This window comes from Notechis scutatus, chromosome Z (genome assembly GCF_049901735.1).
Source record: "Notechis scutatus isolate UNSWTSFEM ecotype Mainland chromosome Z, rNotScu1.2, whole genome shotgun sequence".
In the NCBI taxonomy this organism is placed as follows: Eukaryota; Metazoa; Chordata; class Lepidosauria; order Squamata; family Elapidae; genus Notechis; species Notechis scutatus.
The window spans coordinates 46,916,812-46,940,345 of record NC_142025.1 but is presented as its reverse complement, the minus strand read 5'-3'; the positions used below and the strand labels follow the sequence as shown (position 1 = coordinate 46,940,345).

General features: G+C 42.1%; 1 protein-coding gene across 7 annotated transcripts in view; it reads left to right on the top strand.

Moving 5' to 3' along the window:
- PLXDC2 (plexin domain containing 2) overlaps nucleotides 1-23,534 on the top strand; it is a 351,404-nt gene that overhangs the window by 88,797 nt on the left and 239,073 nt on the right. The window lies entirely within an intron of this gene.

The window sequence follows — 23,534 nt, the reverse complement described above, 5'->3', positions numbered from 1 at the left end:
CCCCCAACATTTCCACTCAAAATATAGAGTTTGTTATATACTCGCCGTATAAGACTACCCCCTCTTCCACACACCTTCCACTTTTGCACTTTTTTTTTTTTTTTGACGCACTTTTCTGCTTTGGACAATTTTGAAATGAGCTAATCCAATTTTGAACCAAGAATATGCAAATAGCTATGGAGTTTAGAAATGAGTTTTAAAAATATTTTTCATTGCTTACCATTAAGCGTAAAATATGTTGTAAATAAAATGAGAACACAGGAAACGTTCTCTTCTCAATACAGCTGATCTCTCTCTCTCTCTCTCTCTCTCTCTCTCTCTCACACACACACACACCAAAAACCCGGACACTGAAAAGGCTGCCAAGGAACAGTATATTCAATGCCTTCTCTTTAATCAAGAAACAAGGAATTCCTTAGAATCTTTTTTTTTCCCCAAGTGGCCCTCTTTAAAAAAAAAAAAATGGAGGTAACACTTTCATTCAAAAAGTCTTCCAGTATCTGGAGTCGCTCAGACATATTGAAGTGAGGCAGGAGAGTAAGTGAAATTTGAAATGATCCAGCTACCGTTTTCTTCCCTCCCGCCCGAAGGCCATTATCTCCACGTCAAAACGAACGAGGGGAGGCAAAGAAGCCAAACACGCTAAAAAGGATCTCTTTATTTTCCTACACAAGGTCACACCTACTTTTCCGCATTCAAAGGACAACCTCTCCTCACCACCACCACACACACACACACACCCCAATACCCGCAAACAATGTTCTGGGCATTAATCACCATTGCTACATTAACCTGGTAAATTTATACACTGCCTCCCCCAGTGTTGCTTTGACGGCAGGATTTCACACAGCGGGGCGCTCGCTCGCTCTCTTCTCCGCTCTCCCACCGTTCGCACATGTTGGAAGCACCGTAAAACCTGATAACCCACCCGGGGGCTCCCCCATCCTTAACCTACAGCCGCCCGCATGCAAAACCTGCGTGCAAAAAGAAAAAAAGAAAAAGAAAAGTACGCCGCACGTGAGGATCTTCGAATCCTCTCCTCCCCACACCGCTAAGGAAGGAAGAGGGGAAAGGTTGCGCAGCGCGTGGCGAGTGACACCCGCCACACACACACACACACACAAAACACACACACACCGCTCCCCCAGCCTCCCTCCCGGCTGCAACTCAAGCTCGAAGTGGGAGTGGAGTCCTCCCGGCGTATAAGGCGACCCCCCCACTTGGAGGCATGTTTTTCAGGGCAAAAAAGTCGTCTTATACGCCAGCAAATACGGTATTTCAGTGGAAGAATATGAAGAAGATACATCAAGGTCAGGGTTGATTTGTGGAGTTTTTGGTTCTCTCTGAGGTTGGTTGTTTGCTTGGAGATGTTTCAGTAATCAGCTACTACAGATAACAGTGCAAGTATGGCAGCAAATCCCACACTCATTCACTTTGATAATGGTACTAGGGGGATAATGAAATATCTGCAAATGAGCAATAAAGCTTGAAGAACATCAAGAACTGCAAAAATAAATATTTGTAATTACTTGCATCACAGATGTTTTTCAAATTCCCAGTCTAGCCTAGAGCTCTGAAAATTTCTTGGTAGTCTCTCATCCATATACTATCCAAAATAAAGGTGCACAGTATTTTGGGGTTATCCCGAGTCAAATAAGTGCTGCCACTTACTGATAGATTTCAACCTGAATACCTATTTAATTCTCTCAGCCTTTAGGCTTGAAACTCTCAAGTTTACCATTTCCACCTACTTGAGAATTCAACAAAGATGGACAGCAACTGTATGGCAAAAGATAAGCCAGCATCAACTTATTTCTTTAACTTCTAGATGCTTCTTCTCCAGAGTCTTAGACTAGTATTGAAAATTTGGCAATTGTAATTCTAGGACTTCATGTCCCAGAATTCTCAGCCAGCATGGTCCAGATGGTAAATGAAAGTGGTCTTTTGTTATGACAATAGTAGAAGCCGAGATGGTACACACCTTTTTAAACAGTTTTCAGAATATACTGATTGCCAAACTGATAAAAGCATATTCAATGTTTGATTCCATTTTGTTTGTAGGATACAGACTCAATTGAATTCCTTGCCTTGGAATCACTGAGCACCATTTTTAGATAACAGATGGAAAGGCTTTGTAGGTAAAAGTCATGGCAATATCTATGCTCACTTTTCTGAAGTAAACATAGCAAATTGCTAACAGCCTAGGAATGAAAAATAGGAAAAATAGTTTGGTAATGTGTACTGATTAAAATTAGAAGGTTCTTTTTCTTCAGTTATATTGCTGTATAATTGTATGGTTGTGGAAATTTAAGAATAGTTAAATGTTTTTTCCCCTTTTTTACTTAGCAATATATCGCTGGCAGAAATTTATGTGACTGTGGCTTGGTAAAATAGTGTTTCCTCTTGAATGGAAACTGGGTGGATCTTAACTGTTAGAATTTGTATTGACAAAAATTGAGGGCCTTAAAATACCAAATGCATTTCTATCTGTCTCCTGGGATCCCTTAAGAGAGTGCTTGCTGCAATTCACTAGGACTTTGTAGAGCACAATACCAGATAAAATCCAAATTGGATTTCTTGAGTCTCTTGTCTTTCTCTCTTTCTACCTCTGTTCAAAAATGCAACTGGAACAGGAATGATTTCTAACATCATTCACAGTCATCATTCACTCTCCTATACCTTTCCTCATATTTCTAGTATTTATTTGTTTAGACTGATGGATATTTTAAGAAACCTAAGCTTATAAAATTTTGGTAGGCCAAACAAAGGTATTTTGCTTTTATGAATTTTTGCTTTTGGTCAAGCAAATTGAAATTACTTCAGTTGATGGTAATATTAAGATATTGGATAAAAGTATCTTTACATGAATGGTACATTCATGTATCAATCATGTACCATACTTCTTATACTAGAAGACACTTTTTCAGATCATTCTGAAACTGGGATAGGGTGTGCCCCAGTTTGGTTGCATCGAGATCAAGGAAGACCAATAGATTCAAGAAGGCATTTATCTGAAAGATAATTTTAGTCATAATTATTCATAGATGCAAGAACATTTTGAACTCAGAATTTGAATTGTTATAGTATGGCACACTGATATTGAGAGCATCTTTGCTTTTCAGGCAATATTAAAGTATGACTATTCAGTGATAACTATTACATCTGATTGATAGTCCCAAATATTCCCACACCTTCATTCACACTTTTCCCATTCAGAGGATAATCAAATCTCAGCAACAACAACTTCATATGTCTGTTTTTTTGTACCCCCTTTCAATAGATGTAGCCGGAATATGTGTCAATATGGCATATACCTACAGTTGGAGGGACTAGACAACAGTTGGCTTTCAGGATAATCTCTAGATTTGCTTGGGTAAAATTGGACTCTGGTTGCACTTAAAGTCATAATGTGTCAATTTAAGTATACTACCTTTATTATTAATAGGATAAGTTATTGTAGAGATGCACAAAGATAGGTTAGTCAATATCTTATCCATCTTATTAAAAAGTGTTTTGTGACAGGGTTTTTTTTTAACAAAAGGCTTTTTTTTGACCAAAGGATGTTAGAAGTGAGTAGCTATGGACTGATCTGACAAATATGATGATGATATTTTTTTAATTTACTGTACTATGTTTATTTATATGTTGTATGTTCCTTTGGCAATAGTAGATAAAAATGTAGCCACAAAATAAGTATAGCTCCAACAGAGTAAAATCAAAAGAATAAACATTTAAGATTTTGCTAAAAGTACATTTAAGAAGAGGCTGATCAGTTGGATTGGAGTAGGAATTCCAAGAGATTAATGCCAACATTTAAAAAGCCATGCCTAACTTCTCTTTTCAGGGTTATTACCCTTGTAAAAGGCTTTATCTGTGGAATTCAGGTCTAGGGAAATAAAGAAAGAGAGAGGAAGGAGGGAAAGAAGGGAAAAGAGAAAAAAGAAAGGAAAGAAAAAGGAAAAAGGAAGGAAGAGAAAGGAAGGTAGGAAGGAAAAGAAGAAAAGAAGGAAGAAAATAATAAACAGGAGTTAGGCTTGGGATTTATAAGGATGAATGTATATGTAGGGGTGTGTTTGTCAGTGTTGGCAGACAAATACTTTTATCACACAGAGCAATTGGAAGCCATTTACATAAAACATGTTAGCTAAAGGAGATATTCTTCCTAGGATACCTCCCAACAAGAGCCAGGCTCCCATAGTTTGATACCATGCATAGTGGTATTGAAGTCCACCAATATATCCAGCAGTTATTAACAGGTTATCTATCAAGACTAATTAAGCCAGTATTCTATCACTCAGTGCGAAGTCAAATTGAACTAGATCTACATAATTGATTTCCTCTAGAAGGACTTGAAATATTTTGGTTAATATCCTCTGTAGAGAAGTACAGATATTACCTTGAAGAAAATATGTGTCAGTCATTCGTTAAAGATAAATATACCCCAGAAGAACAGGGAAGCTTGAGAAAGAAAGTCTGTCAAGCTTCTAATGTTACAGCCTATGTCAGTGTTTCTTAAAATTCAGTTACCTCAGGGTTCTGCTAAATCAAAATTATTCACCTGATGTTAAAAATATTTACAAAAATGTAAAACAATGTCACTCTTCTTATTTTTTATTTGTTAAAATAGGGTTTTCATGGAAAATATTTATTTTATTTAAATCTATCTTATTATTTATTTCCTCTTTTACCACTTCAAGTGGTCAAGGAAGATACAAAGTTCTGGTTCTTGCTCTTCAACCATTGTTAATTCATGTTGTTAAAGTGTTCCTTTGATGTTATCTCTCCATCTTCTTCTGGGTCTGCTTCATGTTCTTTGACCTTATCTTCTTGTTGTATATGCCTTATAATTCTCCCATGAGCTGTTCAGAGCATACAGAAGTGGGAGGTGCTTCAGTCTCTTCTGGAAAGGCTGGGCTTAAAACTCCGGGACGCTCCTCCTCCTCCACGGGACACCTCCTCAGCGTCCCCCAGTTTTAGCTCAGCCTTCATGGAAAGAAGTTGTGCTCTCCCTGACTGGAACGGTTTTCTGATTCAGCTAGTCAAGATTCAGGTTTGTTCTTGGGTTAAATCGACTTGCAAATTTTCCCCCCTATTAATCTGGCAATTTCAAGGCTTGTGGCTCTATTAGGTTATTCCCCCGATCAGTTGAGAGCAGCTCTTTGTGACTGACAGAGCCTGCCACTTCGCAGGCAGTCTGAGACGGTTGCTTCAGGCAATTAGCCTATCTAATTTCCCGATTGCCTTATCTTTGCGATCTTGCCGGAACGCTCACAGCCGTGGCTCACTTCTCCTTACAGGATCATTTGTCTGACATTTTAGAGAGTCAGCAGCAGCGGCTCATTAAACTGCTCAGGCATTTAACATCGGAGATTCTGCCTTCCCGCCATTTTAAACAGCTGGCTTCAAGTTCGTACCTAAATATTACAGGCGCCATTCCCCGCTTGTTTCCCTTCTTGGGGACCGGGGCAAGTACTTTCCCACTCCACTTTCCTGGGATTATTTCTCTCTTAGCCTGCTGGCGTTGGATAAGCAGGCTAGTCCTTAAACAGGATTTTTTTTTCCCCTCTCGCAATTGCTTTTGCATTGTTACATTGGAGCGAAGCCTCAAGTGCCATTTCAAACAGCGGGATGTTTTTGACAGGAAAGGATCCATCCAGGACCTGTATAGCTGGTTTCCCTTGTTGGGGACCAGGGATCCTGAATATTTCTTGCTTGGAGTGCTTGGGGGGTTTCCCATGCTGGGGACCCTTAGATACTGTTTCCAATATATACGGGCTTACATATAGATATATGTATATGTGCGTGTGTATATGTGTGTGTGTGTGTGTGTGTGTGTGTGTGTGAGTGTGTGTGTGTTTGTATATAGAGATATATATATATATAGACATACACTCCTGGAGAAGCGCTCTACTTTCAACCACAGGGGTAGGCATCACCCCTAAGTACAAATAATAATAATAATAATAATAATAATAATAATAATAATAATAATAATAATAATAATAATAATTTAAAAAAATTAAAGTAAGAGACACGAGATTCAGTCCTCCACAATGGAAGGTGACAACGTCTTCCGCTCCAAGCCAAATAAGTCCCAAGATAAGTCAGTGGGCCCCAAAAAGGCCTCTAAGGCGGCGGATAAGGATGCCCATAGACGGCACCAAGCCTTGGAAAGGCAGTTGCAGAAACGGGCCAGGGAGACGGATAAGATGGCTATGACAAAACAATCGGATCAGGGCCCAAGTACATTGTTGGGGCCCTTGGACTTATCCACCCAGCCCAGACAGGCGATTTCTGGACAGACTCCCATAGGTATATCTCCTCCAATGAGCACTGCCTGGCGAATCCCAGAGGCAACCTTCACCCCTATGGCCGCCGGTTTAAGACAGGTGGAGGGATTACCTGAGACTATTCCCAACGAAATGAGGCAATGGATGGAGATGGCCATACAAAGGGGCATTGTGGCTGGAGTTCAGCAATCCATCCGGACCAGACACTTTTCGGCTACTTCGGAAGCGGGATCCCTGTATGCTCGATCCTTTGTGCATATGGGACATCATCAAACTCAATATCCCTGACATACCAGTCCAGGGTCTTCGGGAGGAGGTGGAATTAGATGACCAGGATGTTCCCATGGAGGTGGGGTCAATCCATCAGATGGACTTGGGGTTGTCAGAGGCTGACCCACTAGAACGAGGAATGTCGGTTGGCGAAGGCCTCATTCCGGACCAACCTACCTTTTCTGGCCTTTTTCGTCCGCACCTCTTTAAATCTTTATTGTTCAAAGCAAAGAACACCGCTAAACTAGGCACATCAAGCCCTCATCCATTGTCAACAGGGTCTCAGGACGAATCCGAGGATCTAATATTCTCACAACCGGCTAATGAGGCAGAAACTATTCCTGTGCCTCGTATGTTTGCTGAATTAGTACAAAATCAATGGGCATCAGCAGCATCCTACCCAGCCCCATCAGGGTATGATAAACAATATTATAATTTGGCACCAGAGTTTTCAAATTTTCTCAAAACGCCGGAGGTGGATGAGCCCATTGTGGCACTGGCCTCTTCTTCAACCTTTCCCAACGAGGCCGAGGAAGCCCTGAGACTGGAGGAAAAGAGAGCAGAGTTGGCACTCTGTAGGGCACATGTTTCTGACGCCTGGGCCATTAGGGCAGCTACAGCTGCGTCCTTTTACACGGTCCTCCCTACGATGGCTCTTCCACTTGAGGGATATATTGCCGCGTCAAATGTCAGAGCCCACCAGGACATTGCTAAGATTATTGCAGTGGCAGAATTCTCCACCGACGCCACATTTAATGCAGTCAAATTCTCGTCTAGAGCCATAGTATCTCACGTATCAGCACGGAGACTGCTATGGCTCAGACATTGGCAGGCGGATACCAAGCATAAATGCAAGCTGGCATCAGCCCCAATATCGGGGATAATTATTTGGCAGTGTCTTGGAGCCCCTGCTTATTGAGAATAGAAACAAGAAAAAAGTGCTTCCTCCTCTTTTTCGGAGGTCTGCAAACAGAACACCCCTTCGTTTCCAAGGGGTTCCTTTCAGCCCTACTATCAAGGTCCATACATTCCCAGATTGCAAAGAACATCAGGCTACAGACCCAGTTTTAGACAGGATAGGTCGGAATCTTCCCACACAGGTCAGCGGGGAGGCCAAAACAGAAGAAACCCCAGAGGTACCGGAGGCTGATTTTTTCATCGCCCCAAGTGAGTCCTTGACATCAGCTCCCATTTGAGGGCGGCTAAAATTGTTTGCTGATCAATGGGACAGCTCCACCTCTGATGCGAGGGTCAGGGACTCTGTTAGGTTTGGTTTGGCGCTAGAGTTTCAATCCTCCCCTCCGAACTTTTTCATTAGGAGCCCTAGGTCCACGGACCCCATGAAGAGAGCGTTGATACAGGAGGCTATCCATCATCTTCTGCATATTCGGGCCATTAGAGAGGTCCCATCTGAACAATGGGTTCAAGGCTGTTACTCTCTATTGTTTGTGGTCCCAAAGAGTTTGGGGAGCTGGAGGGCAATTCTGGACCTCAAACGTCTGAACAGATCATTGGTTTATCGAAAATTCAAAATGACTACTTTCCAGTCCATTCTGCTCAGCATCAGAGAGAACGATGTCCTGATCTCTGTAGATCTGACAGAGGCTTATCTACATATACCAATTAGACCTGCTCACTACAAATACCTTAGATTTTGCTATTGTGATCGGCACTACGAATATATCGCCCTTCTATTCAGTTTGGCTTCGGCCCCTAGGACTTTTACCAAGGTCCTAGCGGCTTTGGCTGCCTTCCTCAGAATTAAATCTGTTCATTTACAATGTTATCTGGATGATATTTTAATGTTGTCATCTTCCAGACATCAAGCAAATTGGATACCAAGATTACTCTGGAGACCCTTCAAGGTCACGGCTTTTCCATAAATTGGGATAAAAGCCATTTGATCCCTTCAACTAGGTTAGTTCATTTAGGGGCAGTGATAGATACCATGGAGGGCAAGGTTTTTCTCTCTCAGGACAGGTTGAATAGTATCCAGTCTTTGGCCAGAGAGATCAGAGCCTTAAAGAGGGTTTCCCTGGCAGTTCTGTCTCAACTGTTAGGGAAACTGATTTCTTGTATTTCCATTGTGCCTTGGGCTCGATTCCATTCTAGAGATCTGCAATGGTTCCTGCTACCTTTCCAGCGATCCGGAAGAGCCACTGCCAATGTCCGGATAAAGGTACCGCACAATGTTCTCCGATCGCTCCGCTGGTGGTCAGAAAACATGATAAACAAGGGGTGTCCTTTCAAGGAACCTTGCAGGGCAACGATCACAACCGACACCAGCCTGGTAGGATGGGGAGCTCACTTCCAAATCCCACACTGCACAGGGAAGTTGGATTATTTCCAAATAATCACAAAGCATCAACCTGTTGGAGCTGCAAGCAGTTCATCTGGCGTTACGCAGTTTTCTACCCCTTTTCCAATCACGCCACGTTCTGGTCTTGACAGACAATATCACAACCAAGTCCCACGTAAACAGACAGGGGGGTACCCACTCCAAACTTCTGATGCTGGAGACGGCCAGGTTGTTCAAGTGGGCCGAGGCCAATCTGTTGTCACTCAAGGCAGAGCACATAGCAGGGGCCTTAAACACACAAGCGGAGTGGCTCAGCAGGGCCTCGATAGATCAGGCAGAGTGGCGCCTACACCCATCTCTCTTCCAGGAAGCAGTGCGGAGGTTTGGGCAACCGGTGATCAATCTATTTGCCTCTCCCCTCAATGCCCAATTGCCCCGGTATATTTCAAAGTAGCTGACTCAGGGGGCGGAGGCCGTCAACGCTCTGCGATGTCAGTGGCCTTCTGGACTTTTATATGCGTTTCCTCCACTCCCTGTAATACCCAGGTTGATCCAGAAGTTATTGGAGGAATGAGCGGAACTGATATTGGTCGCCCCTTACTGGCCCAGGTGAACATGGTTCGCGGAATTACAGGACCTGTTGAGAGAACAACCTTGGAAAATTCCACCGTCTAGTCTCTTCACCATTACTAAAAACATTATTGATCAGTCCATCTATGGAAGTGACTGCAAAAAACTTACATTGTATGCTTAAATTAATGATTTGCACCACTGATTAAACAGGAATTTCCCTTTTAATATTTTAGCTTAAATACAAAATTTTCATTCTTGCTCCAATGTGGAACAGCCTCTCAGGCAATTTTCTGCAAATGCAACAGAGAAAAAACTCTTTGCTGATGACACTGGATGAAATTGAAATGAGGGAAATCTGGAAGACGTATTTCTAAGATTTGTTTGAAAAGGATAGTGATTTTTCAAAGAGAAGAAATGAAGTTAATGCTATAAATGTGTCCGAGAAAATAAGTACATACGTAAATTCTGCCAAGTAAATTCAAAAATGTTAAAGCTGTAGATGTAGATGTCGTAGTAAATATATGTAGTTTGCTTATACAGTGGCTGTATAATTTGCTTAAAGTATGTTTGATGACTGCATCTGTGCCTGGTGTTTTGAATAATATCATTTTTCCCCTATACAGAGGAAAAAGTGAATGTATAAAATGCAGGGGAATTAGTTTGTTAAAAATGCCTGAGATGTTTGGCAGAATTCTGATTGAAAGGGTACAAGAGATTACAGTGAGCAAAATTTGGGAAGTATAATACAACATTGTGTTATGAAAAAGGTGTGAGATCACACTTTCACTTTTCAGCAATTGAAAAATGCATGAATGTAATAAATAAGGTTTAGATTGTTGATTTAGGGAAAGCATAAAATGAATCAACTTGAATTATAAAATGAATATGAAGTTGAAAGCTGGCTGCTGAATGCAGTAATAGTTGTGTAAGATGTAAGGAAAATTTCTGCAATAATAACTGGAATGTTTAAACAAATGGTTGAACACTGATCTGAAGATGATATAAAGATGTATAGTGTCTCATTGGCTGTTTAACGTGTTTATGTAAGAATGTGCAAAGAATATTATTTGAGGGTGTTATTTCTGGATTTACAACTGGACTGGAAAATCTATTGTGTATTGGATTTACTTACTTATGGTTAAAAATTGAGATATGAAATAGTGAATTTTGTATTTATTAAGTAATGTAATGAAAAAGGCATTGTCCCCTGAACTTATTTAAGGTTAAGAGTTGACTTGTGGGATGAACAGTTTTACTATCTGTTAACTAAAAAGAGGTGAACAGGTGGTCAAACAGTTTGGGAAACAGGCTGGGAATTACTATTTTAAGTTTTTTCCCCCTTTTCTTTTCTCTTTTTATTTTTTATTTCTTTTTTTTTTGTTTTCTTGTATTTTTATTTTACTTTACTTTTCAATTTATAGTAGTATAGCACTTATAGCAGTGGTGGCTAACCTTTTTGGGTTCCTGTGCCAAAAATTGCGAGCGCGCCAGCACTTCCGTACTCACGTGCCAGCACCCAGAATGCAATGCCCTCCCCTCCCCACGCCCCTGTGCATACTTGCGCAATCCCCACCCTTACCCCCTTACCTGCACTGCACACTCACAGCTGATTTTTTGGCTGGTTTGAGGCCTTTCTCGGCCTTCCAGAGGCTTGGAAAAGCCTCTGAGAGGCTTCTCAGGATCGACCATAGGCCCGCTTCATCACTTCCGGTATTACAGGAAGTGACGAAATGGGCCTATAATTTGTCCTGAGAAGCCTTGCAGAGGCTTTTTCCAAGCCTCTGGGATGCCGAAAAAGGCCTCAAACCAACTGGGAAAAAAATCAGCTGTGAGGCGCGGCATGCGCAGTGAGGTAAATTTGCCTGCAGCTCGTGTGCCAGCACAAATGGCTCTGCGTGCAACTTGTGGCACGCCTGCCATAGGTTTGCCATCACAGATTTATAGTATTAACAACAAAGGAGACAGAGCACCTCCTTGTCTTGTATCCTTTTGAATTTTTTATGAGTTGGTTAAGTTGTTAATTAAAAAATTTGCTTGCTGTGAGGTATAAACAGCTTTGACCCCTTGAATAAAATTCCACCAAAGTTCATTTCTTCCAGAATTTTAAACATAAAAGCCCAATTCAAATTGTCAAAGGCCTTCTCTGCATCTAAAAATATTAAAGCTGCCCGTTTTTTCATTATGATATTATAAATATTCAATAATATTCAGAATAGTCTCACATTGTCCATTAACTGTCTATTTGGCACAAAGCCGATTGATCTTCATGAATATGTATGCATGTAAAACCTTCCATCTCATTATTAAACAAAGACTGTAATCTATTTGTTGTAGTTTTGGCAGAAAGAACTGTACTTCTAACTGCTATAAAGAAAATTGGAAGCTAATTCTTTGAATGTTTTTTCTTTCTTTTCTATTTTCTTTTTCTTTTTTTACATTTTGCCCCCCTTTTGGGTTACTTTTAGCTCTCTTTTTGATTTTTTTCTTCGTTTCTTTTTCTCATTCTTCTCATTCTATGTCCTGAATCACACAAACACACACATATATCTATGTATTTAGCATGTATTATAATCTTCCATATATTACAACATTTTCCAAGTTCTAAACAGGCTCACAATGACATTTGAATTTTAGTTCAAGTACCCTTAGACTTTCAATTGTACAAAATTCAGGGTCCAGCTGGCTGAAATAAATTGTATTCCATTACAATTTTTGATAAGATAATGAAAAAGAAAATTGGTGTTTCTAACCAAAATATATGTCTATATTAATCTAGGTTAGATCACAGGTGGTATTCTACTGGTGTGGTCGAACTGGTAGCTCCAAGGATCATCTGGCAGCGAGCCGGTTCAATCCGACAATCAGCTGCTGGGCCCGCCCGCCTTCCCTGGCTCTATACTGACCTTTATTTCCTGCTTCTGAAGCTCAGCTACTTTGCGTGGCACAGCGGATTGCCACGTGTCAGCTGTTGAACACAGGGAGAGTGTAGGATTTCAGGAAAAGGTCAATAGGAAACTCTCTGTACATGCGCAATGCGCACCCACTAAGCCATGCCCATCGAATTGGTGGTAAAACAGCTTGAATCCCACACTAGTTTAGTCCTTTTTTAATATTAGATAAAGCAATTGTTTAATTATCTCAATGTTTTTTGGATTCTGGCTGCTAATTTTGTTCAAAATAAATATAGTTTTTAATGAGATTTGAAACAAAGAGTAGGGAAATTGCTTGGAGTGAAGCAAGGTAATTCATTTTATTTTTTTAACTTAGATGTGAACAAAGTGAGCATTTTCAAGCTCCTCTTTCCTTTATTGCAGGAAAATATTTTCAATTTTTCCATCAGCAGTTTGTTTTAATACATACATTAAATTTTACTCAGAAATGCTAAACAGTATCAGCAAGATCATTTCTGGATATGCATAGTTTATTTATTCTTATGTGTAGGCATTTTATTCAATATCTACTACAGTCATTTAGCTGAAAACTGAATAATATGAACTGTGCAATCTACTCTGATTTCAAGCTTCTCTTCTTGGCTTTGCTTCTGTTTGCTGAAATTCTCTCTTCCCAGGTTGCTACAGGTAGCTGCTGTTAAAATACTGCAATTTTTGATGCAAAGTTGTGAACATCTAAACAGAAAGTCATATACAAAGGATTCAGAATCATAAAACATACCCTTTACACATCATAAAGAAAATATAGAGAAGGTTTGGAAGCATCATTTACTTTGGACTTGTCATATCTAGCCAATCAGATCAATAGCAAAGAGCTAAGATCCAAAAATGTACAATATTTTTCAAATTTGTTTCATATACAACTTTTTTGGGCTGGGTAGAGTGCATAGGTTACATCAGGGGTGAGATTCTACTGGTTCGGGCCAGTTCAGGAGAACCGGATGTTAATTGTACAGCCAGTTCAGCGAACTGGTAGTTCTGAAGCCCAGCTGGCCCTGCCACCCTGCCCCTCCCAGAAGTCGCCATGCACCTGGTTCTGGCTCCCAGGTAAGTGTAGGGAGACTTGCAAAGCCAAAAACGGGACAGGGGGGTTGACGTGGGGGGACGCAAGGGTGTCCCCCCACCCCTTTCTACCTCCTGCACTGTTTTGAGTCTTCTAAGGCTCCAGGGAGAGGCAATCACCTAATTGAGCAGCCCGTTTTTAGCATAGCAAGCCTCCCTGGAGCCTTAGGAGACCCAAAATGGCATGCAGGGAGAGGGCGCACGGAGAGGGGATAGGGGGAGGCACCAGGGGAGGTCCAGGGGGCGCTGCCCCCTGCGGCCTCCCCCTGCACACCGTTTTGGGTCTCCTGAGGTTCCAGAGAGGCTTGCTATGCATAAAACGGCCATATTTTTTTTTTGCTTTGGGGGTAGTGGTGCAGGAGTGCTGCCTGTCACACAGCCCTGGCCACGCCCACCCAGCTAATGATTAGGGCAGAGAATGGGCTGCTCAATTAGGTGATTAGTTTGCCTCTCTCACCCGAGGGCTGCCTGCTCTCCCTCTCACCGGCCCGGCATATAAGGGCTTCATTCAGTTTGTTCCTGCCCTCAAACAGTAAAGGTTTTCCTGCAGCTGAGCTTGCAGTTGGCTTGCAACAACTGAGTTCCAGGTCCTTCCTCCTCCTGCTCCTTTTGCTATGCCTCCTTTTCCTCCTCTTGCTTCCTGTTTCTCCTGCTACCTCTTCTTCCTTCCTCTGCTTCTTCCCCATTTTTCTCCTCTCCTTCTCCCAGCATTGCAACTGGGCTTGCATTCCCTTCCTGCCCCTCTCCAAGTTTGCAAGACAAACATGCAGCAGCCCAACTTTCAACCAAGTGCTTTCCCAAAGCCTTGTTGGAGGGAAACAAGGTATGTGTGTGGGGGGGAATGTCACTTTAAGTGCTGGGTCTCCAAGGGAATCTCTTTCTCCTTTGCACCAAGACTGCTGACCGAGTCTCTCTCTCTCTCTCTCTCTCTCTCTCTCACTGCACCTCTCCCTCCCTCTCCTTCTCTCTTTTGAATGGTTTTGTCAGCACTTCTTCAATGTGCTGTGCTAGATCTTCAGTTTGTTTTGCTGGAAGGGCGAGTAAGAATTGTCTCTTCTCCCCCCCCTTCCCACTTTCTTAGAAGGTCTAATCTGGAAGAGAATCACTATGCTGAATCATTGAAAAGTGCAGGTGCTGGTCATTTACCCTCTTTCTGCTTTCCCAGGTCTTGGGGGTTTCCTCTGGAGCAAAAGCAGAGAGCCTCTTCCAGTGAAGATTCCTCTATGTCTTCTAATTTTCTTCCAGAGCAAAACAAAAGAGCCTTTTCCTGTGAAGGCTTTTCTTGTTCTTTATTCTGATTTTCTCCAGGAGCAAAATAAAGCCCTTTCTAGTGAAGTCTTCCCTTTTCCATCAGCCTCGTGTTGTAATGGCTTGGGTAATGGGTTGTGTGGTGACCTTGTGAGTTTTATTGCTGTGGTATCCTTGGTCTCGTGCTGTGATTTCCTGGGTCGTTTGCTGTGTTGCAACTTCTTGAGTTCTTGTAGTGTAATTTCCTGAGTTTTCTGATGTGATATCCTGAGCAGGTGGCTGTGATGTAGCATTCTGGGTTTTGGTCTGGCTTCGAGTTTGGGGTCTGGGTCTGTGTTCTTGGCGTATGTCAGCTTGTTTGGTTTTGGGGCGGGGAGGTGCGACAGCTGGCGAAGCAGCCGTGGTCTGGTTTCTGGATGGTGGTTGTCCTTTGTTTATAGGATGGGTTTGGGCCTGAGTCTGATGAGGGGGATTGGTGGTGGGGTCCCGTGTTGTTTTGGGTCTGGTGTTGATTTTCGTGGCTGGGACTTGTTTGTTGGTGAGGGCTAGTTTCCAGATGTCTGGTAGGCGGGAGGTATCGTCCCGTTTATTCATGTTATGGGGGTGTTTCTCTATTTCGATGGCTTCCTTGCTTATTCTCTTGCTGGAGTGTTCAGTGTTGGATATTAATTTGGTTCCTTCGAAATTAATACACAATATCAGGACAGCCTTCAGCACTGACCAAAAAATAGCCAACATCCTAAGAAACCCCAAAGACAAGATCTAGCTAGAAAACCAAGGAGTTTATGAAATACCATGCAACAATTGCCCAGCCACATACGTTGGAAAAACCAACAAGAGAATAAATGCACGCATCGCAGAACACAAGAACGCAGTCAGAAAAGAAGAAAATACTTCCTCCCTCTTCCAGCACCTTAAAGCCACAGGACATGAAATTAATTTCGAAGGAACCAAATTAATATCCAGCACTGAACACTCCAGCAAGAGTGTTACAGGTTTCTAACAGCTTAGAAGTAGATATTGAGCAATTTCAGGAAGTTATTAGAAAGTGAGATTTCTGAATTTAACTGTCTTTTAAAAGTCTGCTATAATTGCTAGGAAATACCATCATCTCTGAAATCTAGAGAAAACTGCTATTATGCAGTCTCCTCATGAGGACTAACTGTATGGAGCACATGTAGGCAATCTCTTAACTGAAGAGGTTCCAAGGAAAATTGGAAATTCCTTGGTCTTTGCCAGAGTCATCACCTCTGCTTTCTTGGAATCATCTCCCTGAAAGCTGCAAAATTGTAAAAATATTCTAAATTTTGAGTCTAACCTTCTGGAAGAATTCTTCCGATTCTGACTAGGATACCAGTGGGACTGGTTGATGGAGATAATACTAAGCTAAATAGGTAGGGACTTTGACTTGTATGAGGTAAATGTCTCTGTGCTTCTAGCTTTTTGTGCTTTTTTCTCCTAAAAATATTGCATTCTACAAATTATAGGGGAAAAAATAAATATTTTAAGACTGTCCAACATGCTGGAGCAACCTTCCTCAGTTTGAAAGTTATTTCCGTTTTTCAAGAGACTACTTTCAGTTTAGTAAAATCAATACTGACAGCCCTTACTTAAGTATGGTAAATCAGACCAGCAACTCCATCACTAAGTAAATAGCTGTAAAGCACAACGTTATATGACTTATTGTGATTTATTGTGACAGTTTCAGTTGCCATAATTAGGTGAATCCTGCAGGGTCCCAGCATCCCACATTCATGTATTCACTATTTGCATCCTTCTGTGAGGTTCCCCATTGACTTTGCTTGTTGGTAATTAGCAATTAAGGTTGCAAATGGCTATCATGGGACCATGGGACCATGAGATCATAAATTCAAGCTGGTTGCCAAGCACCTGAATCACAATCATTGCAGAAACACTGCAATGGCCACAACTATAAGCAGGTACAAGTATTATATACCACTCATATATCTGTAATATAAAGTTGACAGTGCCAATCTTTCTTGACTTCACAGAAGCTGAACAACTGAAGTACTATCATAATCATAGTTAGCATAGAATAGCCAAGACATGGAGACTTCACGCTCTGACCTGAACAGGGTTTTTCTAAGCTCTGAAAAAAAATTGTATTCAAAAATCCTTGCCAATAGACCTTGAAAGTTGAATCCAGCAATATATTTTTGACTATGAAGGTCAGCTTTTTTTTAGAGAAGATGTTTTTAAAAATTATTTTTCTAGAACTACAGGAAACTTAATAGTGATGCAGTGAGAGCAGGAGTTTCAATCCATATTTTCCCCTGAAGGTAAAATATGGGACAATTGGTAGAGCAGACATGCATATTTTATGGCCTATGAGCCACATCTAATCCTTTAACTCTTCCTGTCCAACCCGCAATGATGGAGGAGATGAGTGGGCAGTGGTTCTCCACAACAGGTCCCAACTTTTTCATGTTGCCCCTTTGAAAAATTAATTGCCAACTCCTGTAGTAAAGTCTTAATGCATCTATTTTTAATTTTTTAGCAAAAATATTTTCAAATCTATACAGCTCTACGTGTGAGCAATATGCTCTGAGGGACACTGAGACTGTAGAAAGTATAGTTGGGGCATATACGGCTGCTCATTTACTCCCATAGGGAAAACATTTTGGGCATACTAATGTTATCAGGTGTATCAAAATATTGGTAAAAGAATGGCCACCATTATAATTTTATTATGTGGATTCATGACAACAATTTCTCACTGAGATTGGGTTTTTTTTTCTAGTAGTCTTCCATTTTAAACCTTTGCTTTGCCTTGAGTGTTCAGTATTGGTCTTTGATTAACCATCAACAGCTTTCTGTATCTGGATTTTTTGCAGTGAAAAAAAACAACAACTTATTTTTCAGTCGATGCTTTGAATCTGGTTGTGAATATAACAGTGCGATAAAGAAACACAAGGTAAGAAAAAGAAAATTAGTACAACAAAAAAGAATAAACCTATGAAATACATGAATAAAATACTTGAGAGTTGAACTGAAAATTGAGTTTCAGAGATATTTTTGCTTCTTCTTAACTGTCGAAAAGAAAAGGCATTGATGTACCTCCAGATGATTGCCTTCTTCTAGGTTATAACCTATATAACCTTCTTCTAGGTTATATAACCTATAAAGAAAATAGCTTATTCTATTTTTTGCATGATAACTTTTTCACATATTGGAAAAAGGCTATTTTAGTACCTCTTCATCTTTTCTGCTATAGGATAAATATTCCAAGATTTTTCTTCAATGTGATATCTGTGAATTGCATGAATGAATGTCTAGAAATGTTTTATAGCTAAAAGACAAGCACTTTTCAGCTAAATATATCTGTAGGTATAAATAGATGAGCAGATTGTTGATTGATACAGAATAATCAATCATCATCAGTAATCCAGGTTTCCAAGCACTAAGTCTGCTTGCAAAGATGCTAATTTTAACACATAACAAAAAGAGATTCCCCTAGTCATTCCTTTCCATGAGAAAAACTTTCCTTCATTTGGAAACTGCAAGAGACCTCCAATAAAAATATAGAGAATAAAAAAATATGACCACAATTGAGCCCAAAATTTCTGTATTAAGTCATTAAGTGATTTTTGCTCAATTTTATGACTTTTCTTGCCATAGTTGTTAAGTGAATCAGTGCAGTTGTTAAGTTAATAACATGGTTGTAAAATAAATCTGGCTTTCCCATTGACTTTGCTTGTCAGAAGGTTGCAAAAGTTGATTTCATGACCCCAGGACACAGAGAGGGTGCTTTACTATCCATGCTGCCTCCATAGTGACTGCATTTTAAGTGCTTGGCAACCAGCTCACATTTACAACCAATTGTGACATCCCTGAGTCATAAAATTGCAATTTTTATTTTTATTTTGCTTGTTTCTCACAAAGGATCACATCATTACTGTTTTTTGATGGGACAATCTATTTTTTAGCAACTATGTATTATTATGGTTTGTCGCACACTTACAGGGGTTTAGATAATTTGGCATTTTTATTCATCTATTAAGTCCTTCCCATGGACCTGTGATAGACAGGTGCTGCTTGATCATGCTAAAAGTATTGTTGGTTGCAGGGTGTAAGCTATTCCAAATACAGCTGCCTATTGCAACTGAATGATTGCCACTGATGGAAATGTTGTGGTGTTCAAGTAGTGCTCCAGTTGCCTATCACTGTTGTACTATCTTTGTTTCTTTTTGATATAATCATTCTACTTTATATTTATAAGTCTTTGTATTTTGATTTTCTCCAATTCTTTATCTTTAATTCTGCTTTCTATAGATACTGCCATGTCCACTAACCGGACTTTTTTGTTTGCTTATCAACAGTTGTTAAGTTCTGAATGTTTTGTGGTAGGTGTTTGTCTGAATCCTAAAGTCCAAAAGCACTTTAACTTCCTCATTTTCTATTACATTGTCTAGATCAGGCTTGTCCAGCCCGTGGGCCGCATGCGGTCCGTGGGCCGCATGCGGCCCAGGTCACCTCATAATGTGGCCCAACGCCCACCCCAACCTTCATGAAAGATCCAGCGAGGAGGAGGAGGAGAGGCAGGCGCGAGGCGGGGCGAGGCGAGCAACAGAAAAGGCAGGCAGCCGCAGCCCAAAAGTCCCGCCCCGCCACCTCCTGCTGTTGCCGCCGCCGCCACCACCGCTGCTGCTTCTGCCCCCGCCGCCGCCACTGCTGCTGCTGCTTCTGCCCCCCGCTGCCACTGCTTCTGCCCCCGCCACCGCCGCCACTGCATTTTCAGGAGGAGAGGTAGGCGCAAGGCGGGGCGAGGCGAGCAACAGAAAAGGCGGGCAGCCGCAGCCCAAAAGTCCCGCCCCGCCACCTCCTGCTGTTGCCGCCGCCGCCACCGCTGCTGCATTTTCAGGTGGAGAGGTAGGCGCGAGGCGGGGCGAGGCGAGCAACAGAAAAGGTGGGCAGCCGCAGCCCAAAAGTCCCGCCCGCCACCTGCTGTTGCTGCCGCCACCGCTGCTGCTTCTGCCCCGTCGCCGCTGCCGCCGCTGCTGCATTTGCAGGAGGAGAGGTAGGCGTGAGGCGGGCGAGCTTTCTTCCCCCACCCCGCAAAATTTGGCCGCAAAATTAATAAAAATAAATAATTTGCAGGAGGAGAGGTAGGCGCGAGGCGGTGATCTTTCTTCCCCCCCATAAAATTTGGCCGGAAAATTATAAAATAAAAATAAATAATTTTTAATAAATAATAAATAATAAATAATAATTTTATTTTATTAATTTAATAATTTAATTTAATTTAATTAATTATTTTATTTTATTTAATTATTTATTATTTAATTTAATTATGTGTGGCTCAAACCAAATTTTCATCTTCTAATGTGGCCCAGGGAAGGTGAAAGGTTGGACACCCCTGGTCTAGATGATGATGAGGAGGAGGAGGAGGAAGAGGAGGTGGAGGAGGAGTCACAGTGAGCCAGATATTTAGACTGGATTTGGAATTTTTATCCATCTATCATGCCATTCCCGTGGACCCTGGATAGGCAAATATTATGGTTTATAATATTTAAGTTATTATTATCTATTCATAACAATTTGCAGCCAGTTCTTTAGCTGATGTTGGCCTTCATACGAATTGAGTTATTCGCACGAATCTAGTATGTTGGTCTGTATCAGTGTGATAAATGTGCAGATCCAGGCCATGTGGATTTTTGCCATTGACAGATGAAATGTTGTCAATGGGCATATTTTGTAAGTGCTGTTCAAGAATTTCTGGTATGAGACCCAGTGTGCCAATAAGTTCGGTGATGGCCATTTTATGTCATAAATTTTTCATCTTGGATTTTTCAGATCTTAATACTTTGTGATCTTCTTTGTTTTCTATTTTACTTTCCCCTGCTATCGCCATATCAATTATCAAAATTTCCTTCTTTTCAATCACTGTTAAATTTTGTGTGTTATTAGCCAAGACTTTATCAGTTGAAAATTCTACAATATTTAACTTGCTCATTTTCAATTACTTTTTCAATTATAGTTCAATTATATAACCAATTTTTCATTACAGTTACATGATAATTTTTACAAATGCTCCAATCATTTTGGTAACTGGATTATATTGTTCATAATTACTTTGTGGGAACTTCTTACATGACCCGAGTGTTAACTATGAAGCAATCCTGGCTGAAGCCATCTTTTTCGGCCTCATAGTTGCCATAAACTTTGGAAGGGTGAAGGGGGGGAAGCAGATAGATGGGTTACCAGTCAAAACAAAAAGTTTTCTTGTGGGACAAAGGTTATCCCAGCAGAGGGCAAGTGAGGGAAGAAAGGAGTAACCAAGCAGCCTCCTAACTACTTTCATTGGACAGTGTGATCGGTGACATCTGGGGAGGGAAATATTTGCTCACTTAATTAACGGAAAACCGTCAGAACTTTTAGAGTTGGTTTTCACTAACTTGCTGATACCATGTATCCAATAAACATATTCTTTGAGGAATTTACCTGTCTCAGAGTTATGCTTTTAGCAGATGCATTACTCAGAACACTGACACTGAATATATGATCTACTCCTCATTGTACAATCTATACTTTAAATCATTTGAAATTTTTTCAATTTTAGGTTTCATTGTCTTAATTAATTTGTTAATTATTAATTATTACTATGTCTTCAACTACTGAATGTTTTGCAGATGTCTTTTTAAAAGGGAGAATTACCTTGCTATAACTTGTAAAATTGGATTTATTTCTCCAAATAGAGCAGTGGTCCCCAACCTTTTTTGTGCCAGGGACCAGTTTCACTCAGAAACACTTTTTCAAGGACCGGGGTGTCCGAGTTTGGTGAGTTTGCTTGCAGACGTTTCATTATCTGACTAGGTAACATCTGATGTTGTTACCTAGTCGGGTAATAAAACGTCTGCCAGCCTCCTCATGCCTCCTCATTGCAACCCTGAGCGACAGATAGTCCCTGCAGGACGGCTGAGAAGCCCGCCTCGGCCCTGCCTTCATCAGCCCCATCCCTCAGGTGTCTCCCTCCCTCCCTCAGCCTCATCCTCAGGTGTCTGCCTCGTTCCTCTCTCAGTCGCTCTCTCACTCCTCCACCAGCCCAGGAAGAAACTGCTTCAAAGAAGCCGGCAGGGTGGCTTTTCCTGTCGGCGCAGCTTCCCCAAAGCGCCCGTTCACCCCCACCCCGCCGCCCACGGTTCAATCCTCCGTTCTGCCTGCCTGCCTTCGTTTCTGGTGGTTTCGGAGCGCAGCTTCTCCGGCGCCCGCTCACCCCGCCCCGCCCGCCGCCCCGCGGTTCAATCCAGTGCTCCGCTCTGCCTGCCTGCCTCGCTTTCTGGTGGTTTCGGATCCTCCAAAGCGCCCGTTCACCCCCGCCCCGCCTCGCCGCCATGTTCAATCCAGTGCTCCGTTCTGCCTGCCTGCCTGCCTGCAGGTTTCTGGTAGTTTCGAGCAGCTTCGGCTGAGAAAAAGAGGCGAATAGTTATTATTCTCAGTCGAGCTGCTCCGAAACTACCAGAAACGAAGGCAGGCAGAACGGAGCACTGGATTGAACCTGGATTGATTGGCGGCGGGTGGAGGTGAACGGGCGCTGGAGGAGCTGCGCCGACAGGAAAAGCCACCCCCCGGCTTCTTTGAAGCAGTTTCTTCCTGGGCTGGTGGAGGAGCGAGAGAGCGACTGAGAGAGGAATGAGGCGGGAGGAAGCCAAGCCACTGAGCCAGAGCAGGACATGCTTCGGTTGCTTCCTCCCTCCCCTTCTCTCATTTGTGTCTTTGATCCCGATCCCAGCAGCATTCACCGAATTCAAGAAAGCCGCCATTTTTTTTAATTTTTTTTCCTTTGCGGCCCGGTACAGAGTGCTCCACGGACCGGTACCAGTCCGCGGCCCGGTGGTTGGGGACCCCTGAAATAGAGGACACTATTCTCTCATCACACACACTTAAAATACTACCAGACAAGGAAGTGTCACTATAGCTCTTATTTCATTTTACCTCCCCCTCACTTAATTGCCAGTAAGGCAGTAAAGACATTGGGTTGATAAGGGGAGAAGGTATCCAGGGATGAGATTCTACCAGTTCAGACCAGTTCAGTAGAACTGGTTGTTACAATTCTGCACAGTTCAGAGAACCAGCAAATCTTGCTACTGGCTGGCCCTGCCCCTTTCCACCCACCTCTCCCCTCCCAGTCAGTCCTTATCGTGCAGGCGTGACATCATGACTTCATTCTCCCACCCCGTCCCGCCTAGTCACTCCTTACGGTATTTTTTCAATTGTGCCGAGATCCCCCTTGCTGTCCTACTGCTTCGCCCAGGAGGCTTCTGTGAGGCCCAGGAGGCAAAAAGGGGTGTGAGGGATGGGTGCTGCACGGGCCCCCGCACTCTGTTTTTTGCCTCCTAGGCCTCAAGGAAGCTTCCTGGGAGCAAAAACAGCCTTCCAGGAGGCAAAAAACAGAGCACAGGGTATGCTGAAAAAAAAGAAGCCACACCCACCCAGTCACATGCCCATGCCCATCTAGCCACGCCCACAGAGCCAGTAGTAAAAAGATTTGCATCCCACCCTTGAAGCTATCCCCTAAAAATTAGTTGCTGACACAGGAAAGCTATTCAGTTGCACAGTGAAAAAGGAGGCTGAGGTAGGAAATGTAGATCAACAAAGCTTTTGGGAAAAGGAAGTTTGAGACATTCAACCATAGTGAGCAGCAAGAGAAGCAGATGTTTCAAAACAGTGGGAGACACATTGGCTAATCTCTTCACCGCAGCTATAAGAGAAGTCAGGGCTCAGTGTTGGAATGGTTATAATTGCAGAAACTTGAATGTAAAGTGGATGTGGCAACAGGTGATATGAGATTGATCTTGGAGTCCTACTGGATAATCACTTAAA